The sequence below is a fragment of the Colletes latitarsis genome, unplaced genomic scaffold (assembly GCF_051014445.1).
Source record: "Colletes latitarsis isolate SP2378_abdomen unplaced genomic scaffold, iyColLati1 scaffold0023, whole genome shotgun sequence".
Classification (NCBI taxonomy): domain Eukaryota; kingdom Metazoa; phylum Arthropoda; class Insecta; order Hymenoptera; family Colletidae; genus Colletes; species Colletes latitarsis.
The window spans coordinates 1,880,913-1,891,599 of record NW_027488373.1 but is presented as its reverse complement, the minus strand read 5'-3'; positions in this window follow the sequence as shown (position 1 = coordinate 1,891,599).

Genomic DNA, 10,687 nt, shown 5'->3' with positions numbered 1-10,687 from the left:
TTTTTTCGTGTTTGAATCACGTAGTAATGTGGTAACACAATGAAGCAGTCAATTAACCCTGGTTTCGATCCATATTTTGGAGGATAACACCGGTTAGGTCTGGGTTAGGTCTGGGATATGCGCGCATCTGGCATATACTTTCGCCTTTATCGCAACTTGTTGGCCAGATCCTGGGTTTTTTCCGGGTTTGAATCACGTAGTAATGTGGTACCACACTGAGGCAGTCAATTAAACCTGGTTTCGAACAATATTTCAGAGGATAACACCGGCTAGGTCTGGGTTAGGTCCGGGATATGCCCGCATCTGCCTCATGATTTTGCCTTCTTCGCATACTTGTTGGCCAGATCCTAGGTTTTTTTCGTGGTTGAATCACGTAGTAATGTGGTAACACACTGAAGCAGTCAATTAAACGTGGTTTCGATCAATAATTTAGAGGATAAAACCCGTTAGGTCTGGGTTAGGTCCGGGATAAGCCCGAATCTGGCTCATGATTTTGCCTTCTTCGCATACTTGTTGGCCAGATCCTGGGTTTTTTTCGTGTTTGAATCACGTAGTAATGTGGTAATACACTGGGGCAGTCAATTAAACCTGGTTTCGATCAATATTTTAGAGGGTAACACCGGTATGGTCTGGGTTAGGTCTGGGTTATGCCCGCATCTGGCTCATGATTTTGCCTTCTTCGCATACTTGTTGGCCAGATCCTTTTTTTTTTTTTTTTTTTTTTTTTTTTTGTCGTGGGGAAAATCTTCGAAAGACTCCCTCCCACCTGCTTGGGGAGAGGTGGGAGGGGTGTGTGGGATTCCCCGCGCCCGTACAACGACAGGCGCGGGACCTACCCACTAAAAACCCCACGGTGACCCTTCGGCACGCTTTGGGAGGATACCGGGAATCGCTCGAAGCATTCTTCCGGTATCCTCCCCGTGCCCGCGCTTTCGCGCCCATCCCCCGGGGGGACAATCGGTCCCCCCAGTAGACACACTGCCTCATAGCGGCGGGACGGGGCCACTCCATCCCGCCGCTATCCGTCCCGGGGCCGCGTTTAGTGGCGGCTGCGAGCCCCAACTCGCAACCGCCCGCGACCCCGTTTCCACCCATCGGCGGCCGGGCGTTCATGGCCGCACCAGACCGCCGAGGGTGCCTCCCCTTGCGTCGGACCGGTAGGGGGAGGCACTCCTACCCCCAACCGGTCCGACCCGGCGCCGCCTGGCGGGAGGAGGGTCCCCTCAGGACCCCCCTCCCAGCCTAGGTCATCCGCCACGCCGAGGCGGCCGCCCGCGACGCCTCGCGACCGGGCGACGACCTCGGGCCACCGCACGAGCGCGAGCTTCAGCGCGCCGCTGAAGCTCGCGCTCCCTCCCCGCGGCCTCCTTCTGCAACATTACGTTCTCGCAGAAGGAGGCCACGGCCCTCCACTTCTCCTCGCTGCCGAGCATGGCGCGCACCACGCCCGGCAGCGAGACATCCCGCCCGACGACGCCGACCAGGACACGGCGCTCCCCCTCCCACGCGGGGCATTCCTCCAGGGTATGATCCGCCGTGTCCTGCTCAGCGTCGCAGTGGCAGCAACGCGCCGTCGGCTCCTTCCCTATCCGGCACAGGTATCTTCCGAAGCTGCCATGCCCGGAAAATACCTGTGCCAGCCGGTAGGTGAGGCTGCCATGGCCTCTGTCCAGCCACTCCTTCAGGAGTGGCCGAACAGCCCCGACAGTCCGGTGCCCCGCGGTTGGCAGAGCCAGCCGCTCCTGCCACGCGAGCAACACGGACTGCCGGGCCTGGCGCTTCAAATCGCCCCAAGCAGGTTCCTGCCCGCCCGGGACCGCCTCCACCCCCGCGCGACGGTCGACGCGGTGCCGGTACATCACCGCGTGCGACCGCGCGAGCAGGTCCATGGGCGGCATCCCCGCTAGAACCGTCGCCGCCTCATGTGACATGGTCCGATACCCGCGGACGACCCTGAGCGCCATGCGCCTCTGCACCCGACGCAGCATAGTCATGCTGCGCCGGGAGGCAGCCAGGTCGTCCGCCCAGACGGGGGCCCCGTATAGGGCCACCGACTGGACCATTGCCACATAGAGGCGACGAACTCGGCCCGCCGGGCCCCCCAGATTGGGCAGGATCCGGCCCAGAGCCGCAACCATCCTTTCCAACCGGGGGACCAGGCAGCGGAAATGCTTCTCGAAACGCCAGTGGCTATCGAGGATCAGCCCCAAATACCTGATCTGGGGCTTCACCTCGATGTCAGCCCCACCCACCCGAATCAGAGGGGGCGGCGGATCCTGCCGAGGTGAATGAAACGCAATCACCTCGGTCTTATGGACCGCCACCGTCATTCCCATCCCCCTGATCCGGTCGACGACGCGTTGCGACCCCTCCTCCGCGCGACGCATGGCCCTCCCCCAGTGCGCCCCGACGGCCAGCACCAGTGTGTCATCCGCATAACACACCGTGCTGACGCCGTCGGGGAGGCCGGCCCGCAACACCGAGTCGTACGCGATGTTCCACAGGAGTGGCCCGAGGACCGACCCCTGCGGAACACCGCAGTACACCTCCCTCCGCATATCACCATCCCGGCCCGGATACTCGATCCACCTGCCGCGGAGATAATCCCCGACGATCGCCCTGAGACAAGGGGGGACTCGATGATATTCGAGCCCCCTCCTTATCTCTTCCCAGGGGAGGGTGTTAAAGGCATTGGCAATATCCAAGGATATTGCCAATGCCACCCCTCCCCGGGAGACGGCCGCCTCCGAGAGGGCCCTCACACGACCTATCGCGTCGATAGTCGATCGGCCGCCCCGGAAACCGAACTGGCAGTCGGCCAGACCGGGATCACCCCGCGACAGGTGCTCGACGAGGCGGGCAGCAATCACACGCTCGAAGAGCTTGCCCACCTCGTCGAGGAGACAAATGGGCCGGTATGCGGAGGGAGACTCCGCGGGCCGACCCTCCTTCCGGAGAAGGACCATCCTCGCCACCTTCCAACTGGGGGGGAATCGCCCGTCCCTCAGGCAGCGGTCGAACAACCGCCTGAGGTCGGCCCCAAGGACGCCCTGGGTCAAGACCCAAACCCGGCCGGGCACACCATCCGGACCCGGGGCCGTGTTACGAACCCCGAGCCGTCTGATGGCCGCTGCCAGCTCCTCCTGCGTGACCCCCAGCTCGGCCGTCCACTCCACTGGGACAGCCGCCGCCGCCGGAGGACGCGGTCCCCTCTCCCCAATTGGGAAGAGTGTATTGACCACGTCCTCCAGCAGCCGGGGGTCAAGACCCTCGGTGACGGGGGGCGCCCACGGGCGGAGCTTATTCAGCACCACCTTATATGGGCGCCCCCATGGATCGTCATCAAGGGTCTGGAGGAGCTCCTTCCATGCCTGGGTCTTGGCCCGTTTGATGGCGACCTGCAGAGCAACCCGCGCCACGCGGTATGCTCCATACAGGTCATCAGCTGCCCTCGCTCGCGCCACGCCGTCGCCTGTACGTTGACGACGGCGCGCGCGGGTGTACTGGCGTCGGGCGCGGACAGTCGCGACTCGCAACTCCGCGATCGCGTCCGACCACCAGTACACCGCCCGGCGAGGAGAAGCCCGCCCGACCCGAGGCATCGCCGCGTCGCAAATACCCGCGACCAATGCTCCGAGCCGGGCGACCTCCTCCTCTATGCTGGGCAACTCGGCCGCTCCCTGCGGCCAAGTTGCAGCGAGGGCAGCTGCCATCAGGGCGTCCTTGTCCAGGCGCCGAAGCGCCCAGCGGCGTGGTGGGGTGCCACGCAGGCGGCCGTGTCGGGATGCACTCGCGGCGGCAGAGACCTCCATCCGGATGTACCGGTGATCGGAGAGTGTCTCTGCCCCCGCGACCACGTGCCAACCCGACACCATGCGCACGGCGTTGGGGGTCGCGAATCCAACATCCACGATGGACCCCCCATATCGCCGCACGCATGTGTGCTCCGACCCCCGGTTCAATACCCGGAGGTCGAGCCCCGCCGCCCAATCGCCCAGGATCCCGCCGCGAACGGAGGTCCTGGGGGATCCCCAAGCCACCGACTTGGCATTAAAATCCCCCAGGACCAGCACCGGCCGGGCCGCGCAGCGCTGCACGCATGCCGCGACCTCGGCCAAGTACAGCTCGAACGCAGCGTGACCGCTACGGGGCGAAATGTAGCACCCCACCACAGCGACTCCCCCCCAGTCCACGGCGACGAATCCCCGACCGCGCTCCAACAAGGAGAACGGTGGGGACCCGTCGCCCCCTCCCCATACCGTCGCCACCAAGCCGTCCGCGTCGCCCACCCAATGAGGGTGATCAGGGACGCGGTACGGCTCGGCGGCGACCGCCAGGCCAACCCCCCACTCCGCGAGGACTTGGGACATCAAGTCCTGTGCCGCGCGGCAGTGGTTGAGGTTGGCCTGGAGGAGGAGGCGGGGCGGCATTAATTAATGGCCGCGCCAGCCTCCTCCCGGCCGTCCGTCCCCGTAGCACCGTCCACCTCCATGGAGGACGATGCCACCGCCCTCGGCACCGGAGCCGGTGCAGCCCGCCTCTTCCTCTCCTTCCGGGAGGGGGGGGAGCACTTCTTGCTCCCCACCCTGTGATCGGCTGGCCTCCCCATGTCCGCACACAGCGGGCAGTGGGGGGCCGCCGAGCACTGGCTCGCACGGTGCTCTTTGGCACCGCAGCGGTAACACTGACCGCTGCGGTCCACCGGCGAGGTGCACCACTGCCTCACGTGCCCCAATTCGAGGCAGCGGTGACACTGGAGCGGGCGCGGCGCGAGGATTTCCACTCGCGCCGAAACCCACCCCACCAACACCCTCCCGGATTCCGCCACCTTACGGGCGGCGGAGAGGGGGCACCGGGCCCACACCGACCCGAGGCCGGAGGGCGACCTGCGGATCTCTCCGATCCGCAGGTCCTCCACAGGACAGTCGCCCGCCCTCGCAAGGGCACGGGACACATCCTGTGCGCTGACCGAGTCGTCCAGCCCACAAACGCGCATCTCCGTGCGCTTCGTGGGCCGGGCGACCCGGACACCTCGCTCGCCCAGCTGCTCCCGGAGCCTCTGGGCGAGACGATCCGCCTTCGCGCCGCCTTCTGCACCGGGGATCTCCAGCAAGAGACCCCCGGTCACGGCCCTCTTCGCCCTCACGGAGGCGATGCCCAGCTCTTCCAGGGAGATATTCTCCCTGGCGAGCCGCATCGCCTCCGCGAGGGTCAGGTCGCCCCCCTGCGCAACGGTCAGCGTCACCGCTGCCGTTTTTGGGGGACGACCTGGTCGTGCCTTCCCGACCTTCGCGGCCTTTACCTTGGCCGCCGGCGGCGGAGGCGGAGGCCGCGGTTGCGAGGCCTTCCTCGCCGCCCGCTTCGCCTTCCGCCCCACCACCTCACTCCACGCCACCCCCCCTTGGGAGGGTGCTGTGGAGGACGCGACCACCGCGACCACGGGTACACCACCCCCCTTGGGGGTCGCGACCCGGGGCCCTGGTGCCGCAACGCTGGGCGGAGCCTTCACTCCGCCCTTCTTTGCCTTGCCCGACTGTACCGGAACAGGTCGGGGAGGCACCGCCTTCCTGCTGACCGCTCTTCCGGCGAGGAGCTCCTCCCGGAAGGCGGCCAGCTTGCCATCAATCATGTCCCCAATCCTCCTCAGAAGATCGTCTTCTGAGGAGGACGGGGACTTCTTCACGGGCGGAGTGCGGGTGGAGGGGCCCGCGGTGCCCCGCACCACTGCCGCCGCACTCCGCTTATTTACCTCCGCCGAGGGACGCGGCGGTGGAGGAGGAGGGAGGATGGGAGGGAGGGCCGCGCTGTTCCACAGCGCCTCTGCCCTCCTCCTCCCCTGTCGCTCCTCCTCCAACAGGAGCTGCAGACGGGCGTTCCGCCCTCTGAGCTCCCGCGCCGCCTCCCTCATTTCCTCCGCCGCGGCCTTCAGGGCCTCCGCGCCACCGCTTTTCTGCCCCTTAAAGGCGCAGGCAGCGGCGACTTTCTCCACCCGCCTCAGGGACGAGGAGATCCTCTCCGATATCTCCTCGGTCACCTCGTCCCTGAGGCAACTCAGCCTCACCGACGGGCTCATCGCCCCGCCCACCTCGACGACGGCCTGCCCCGTCCTCTTCCTCTTAGAGCCTATGTGGCTCGTGCTGGAGGAGAAGGACGAGACCGACGCCGTCTCGTCGTCCTCCTCCACCCTCCACGAAGCCGGACCTGGCGCTGAGTGGGGCGCGAGCGCCGCCACCCTAACCCCAACCCCGACTCCGTCCTCCCCAACCGACAAAACCCGCCCCATCCCCATTTTATTTTCTGTGTCCATAAAAATCCCACGAGATGGTCGGAAATAAAGGTCCACCCGGGCAGAGCCGCCTTACCCGGGTAAGCCTAATACTCCGGGGGTTCGGCAGGTTCCCCGGAGGTGGTCGCTTGGGATTGGGCCTTCTCCCCCAACCATGCATCCCATCGCCGCGCACCATAGCTTAGGATTGGAGGGCGATTTTATAGAGTCGCCATACTCGTGACCCAGGCGGTTAAGCCAAGACCCCCGTTCCTCCTGCCGTCACGTACCATTCACAAAAACCAATAGGGAATTGTGAATGGGTCGTTGTGACGACCAACAGGAGGCTTACGGTGTGTGTATGACTCGGGTACCCCGGGTTCGTTAAGCCCGTACTGCAGCTGAAAGGCTGGCAGCCCCTGAGGGGATCTGGCTTATACTTTCGCCTTTTTCGCAAACTTGTTGGCCAGATCCTGGGTTTTTCCCATGTCTGAATCACGTAGTAATGTGGTAATACACTGAAGCAGTCAATTAAACCTGGTTTCGATCAATATTTTAGAGGATAACACCGGTTAGGTCTGGGTTAGGTCTGGGATATGCGCGCATCTGGCTTATACTTTCGCCTTTTGCGCAAACTTGTTGGCCAGATCCTGGGTTTTTTCCGTGTTTGAGTCACGTAGTAATGTTGTACCACACTGAGGCAGTCAATTAAACCTGGTTTCGATCAATATTTCAGAGGATAACACCGGTTAGGTCTGGGTTAGGTTTGGGTTATGCCCGCATCTGGCTCATGATTTTGCCTTCTTCGCATACTTGTTGGCCAGATCCTGGGTTTTTTTCATGTTTGAATCACGTAGTAATGTGGTAACACACTGAAGCAGTCAATTAAACCTGGTATCGATCAATATTATAGAGGATAACACCGGTTAGGTCTGGGTTATGCCCGCATCTGGCTCATGATTTTGCCTTCTTCGCATACTTGTTGGCCAGATCCTGGGTTTTTTTCGTGTTTGAATCACGTAGTAATGTGGTAACACAATGAAGCAGTCAATTAACCCTGGTTTCGATCCATATTTTGGAGGATAACACCGGTTAGGCCTGGGTTAGGTCTGGGATATGCGCGCATCTGGCATATACTTTCGCCTTTATCGCAACTTGTTGGCCAGATCCTGGGTTTTTTCCGTGTCTGAATCGCGTAGTAATGTGGTACCACACTGAGGCAGTCAATTAAACCTGGTTTCGATCAATATTTTAGAGGATAACACCGGTTAGGTCTGGGTTAGGTTTGGGTTATGCCCGCATCTGGCTTATACTTTCGCCTTTTTCGCAAACTTGTTGGCAAGCTCCTGGGTTTTTTCCGTGTTTGAAACACGTAGTAATGTGGTAATACACTGAAGCAGTCAATTAAACCTGGTTTCGATCAATATTTTAGAGGTTAACACCGGTTAGGTCTGGGTTAGGTCCGGGAAATGCGCGCATCTGGCTTAAACTTTCGCCATTTTCGCAAACTTGTTGGCCAGATCCTGGGTTTTTTCTGTGTTTGAATCACGTAGTAATGTGGTACCACACTGAGGCGGTCAAGTAAACCTGGTTTCGATCAATATTTTAGAGGATAACACCGGTTAGGTCTGGGTTAGGTCTGGGATATGCGCGCATCTGGCTTACACTTTCGCCATTTTCGCAAACTTGTTGGCCAGATCCTGGGTTTTTTCCGTGTTTGAAACACGTAGTAATGTGGTACCACTCTGAGGCAGTCAATTAAACCTGCTTTCGATCAATATTTCACAGGATAACACCGGTTAGGTCTGGGTCAGGTCCGGGATATGCCCGCATCTGGCTCATGATTTTGCCTTCTTCGCATACTTGTTGGCCAGATCCTTGGTTTTTTTCGTGTCTGAATCACGTAGTAATGTGGTAACACACTGAAGGAGTCAATTAAACCTGGTTTCGATCAATATTTTAGAGGATAACACCGGTTAGGTCTGGGTTAGGTCTGGGTTATGCCCGCATCTGGCTCATGATTTTGCCTTCTTCGCATACTTGTTGGCCAGATCCCGGGTTTTTTTCGTGTTTGAATCACGTAGTAATGTGGTACCACACTGTGGTAGTCAATTAAACCTGGTTTCGATCAATATTTCAGAGGATAACACCGGTTAGGTCTGGGTTAGGTCCGGGAAATGCACGCATCTGGCTCATGATTTCGCCATTTTCGCATACTTGTTGGCCAGATCCTGGGTTTTTTCCTTGTTTGAATCACGTAGTAATGTTGTACCACACTGAGGCAGTCAATTAAACCTGGATTCGGACAGTATTTTAGAGGATAACACCGGTTAGGTCTGGGTTAGGTCTGGGTTATGCCCGCATCTGGCTCATGATTTTGTCTTCTTCGCATACTTGTTGGCCAGATCCTGGGGTTTTTCCGTGTTTGAATCGCGTAGTAATGTGGTAACACACTGAAGCAGTCAATTAAGCCTGGTTTCGACCAATATTTTAGAGGATAACACCGGTTAGGTCTAGGTTAGGTCTGGGTTATGCCCGCATCTGGCTCATGATTTTGCCTTCTTCGCATACTTGTTGGCCAGATCCTGGGTTTTTTCCGTGTTTGAATCACGCAGTAATGTGGTACCACACTGAAGCAGAAAATTAAACCTGGTTTCGATCAATATTTTACAGGATAACCCCGGTTAGGTCTGGGTTAGGTCTGGGTTATGCCCGCATCTGGCTTATACTTTCGCCTTTTTCGCAAACTTGCTGACCAGATCCTGGGTTTTTTCCGTGTTTGAATCACGTAGTAATGTTGTACCACACTGAGGCAGTCAATTAAACGTGGTTTCGATCAATATTTTAGAGGATAAAACCCGTTAGATCTGGGTTAGGTCCGGGATAAGCCCGAATCTGGCTCATGATTTTGCCTTCTTCGCATACTTGTTGGCCAGATCCTGGGTTTTTTTCGTGTTTGAATCACGTAGTAATGTGGTAATACACTGGGGCAGTCAATTAAACCTGGTTTCGATCAATATTTTAGAGGGTAACACCGGTATGGTCTGGGTTAGGTCTGGGTTATGCCCGCATCTGGCTCATGATTTTGCCTTCTTCGCCTACTTGTTGGCTAGATCCTGGGTTTTTTTCGTGTTTGAATCACGTAGTAATGTGGTAACACACTGAAGCTGTCAATTAAACCTCGTTTCGCTCAGTATTTTAGAGGGTAACACCGGTTAGGTCTGGCTTAGGTCTGGGTTATACCCGCATCTGGCTCATGATTTTGCCTTCTTCGCATACTTGTTGACCAGATCCTGGGTTTTTTTCGTGTTTGAATCACGTAGGAATGTGGTACCACACTGAGGCAGTCAATTAAACCTCGTTTCGCTCAGTATTTTAGAGGATAACACCGGTTAGGTCTGGCTTAGGTCTGGGTTATACCCGCATCAGGCTCATGATTTTGCCTTCTTCGCATACTTGTTGGCCAGATCCTGGGGTTTTTTCGTGTTTGAATCACGTAGTAATGTGGTAACACACTGAAGCAGTCAATTAAACCTGGTTTCGATCAATATTTTAGAGGATAACACCGGTTAGGTCTGGGTTAGGTCTGGGTTATGCCCGCATCTGGCTCATGATTTTGCCTTCTTCACATACTTGTTGGCCAGATCCTGGGTTTTTTTCGTGTTTGAATCACGTAGTAATGTGGTAACACAATGAAGCAGTCAATTAACCCTGGTTTCGATCCATATTTTGGAGGATAACACCGGTTAGGTCTGGGTTAGGTCTGGGATATGCGCGCATCTGGCATATACTTTCGCCTTTATCGCAACTTGTTGGCCAGATCCTGGGTTTTTTCCGTGTTTGAATCACGTAGTAATGTGGTACCACACTGAGGCAGTCAATTAAACCTGGTTTCGAACAATATTTCAGAGGATAACACCGGCTAGGTCTGGGTTAGGTCCGGGATATGCCCGCATCTGCCTCATGATTTTGCCTTCTTCGCATACTTGTTGGCCAGATCCTGGGTTTTTTTCGTGGTTGAATCACGTAGTAATGTGGTAACACACTGAAGCAGTCAATTAAACCAGGTTTCGATCAATATTTTACAGGATAACACCGGTTAGGTCTGGGTTAGGTCTGGGATATGCGCGCATCTGGCTTATACTTTCGCCTTTTTCGCAAAATTGTTGGCCAGATCCTGGGTTTTTTCCGTGTTTGAAACACGTAGTAATGTGGTACCACACCGAGGTAGTCAATTAAACCTGGTTTCGATCAATATTTCACAGGATAACACCGGTTAGGTCTGGGTTAGGTCTGGGATATGCGCGCGTCTGGCTTACAATTTCGCCATTTTCGCAAACTTGTTAGCCAGATCCTGGGTTTTTTCCGTGTTTGAATCACGTAGTAACTTTGTACCAAACTGAGGCAGTCAATCAAACCTGG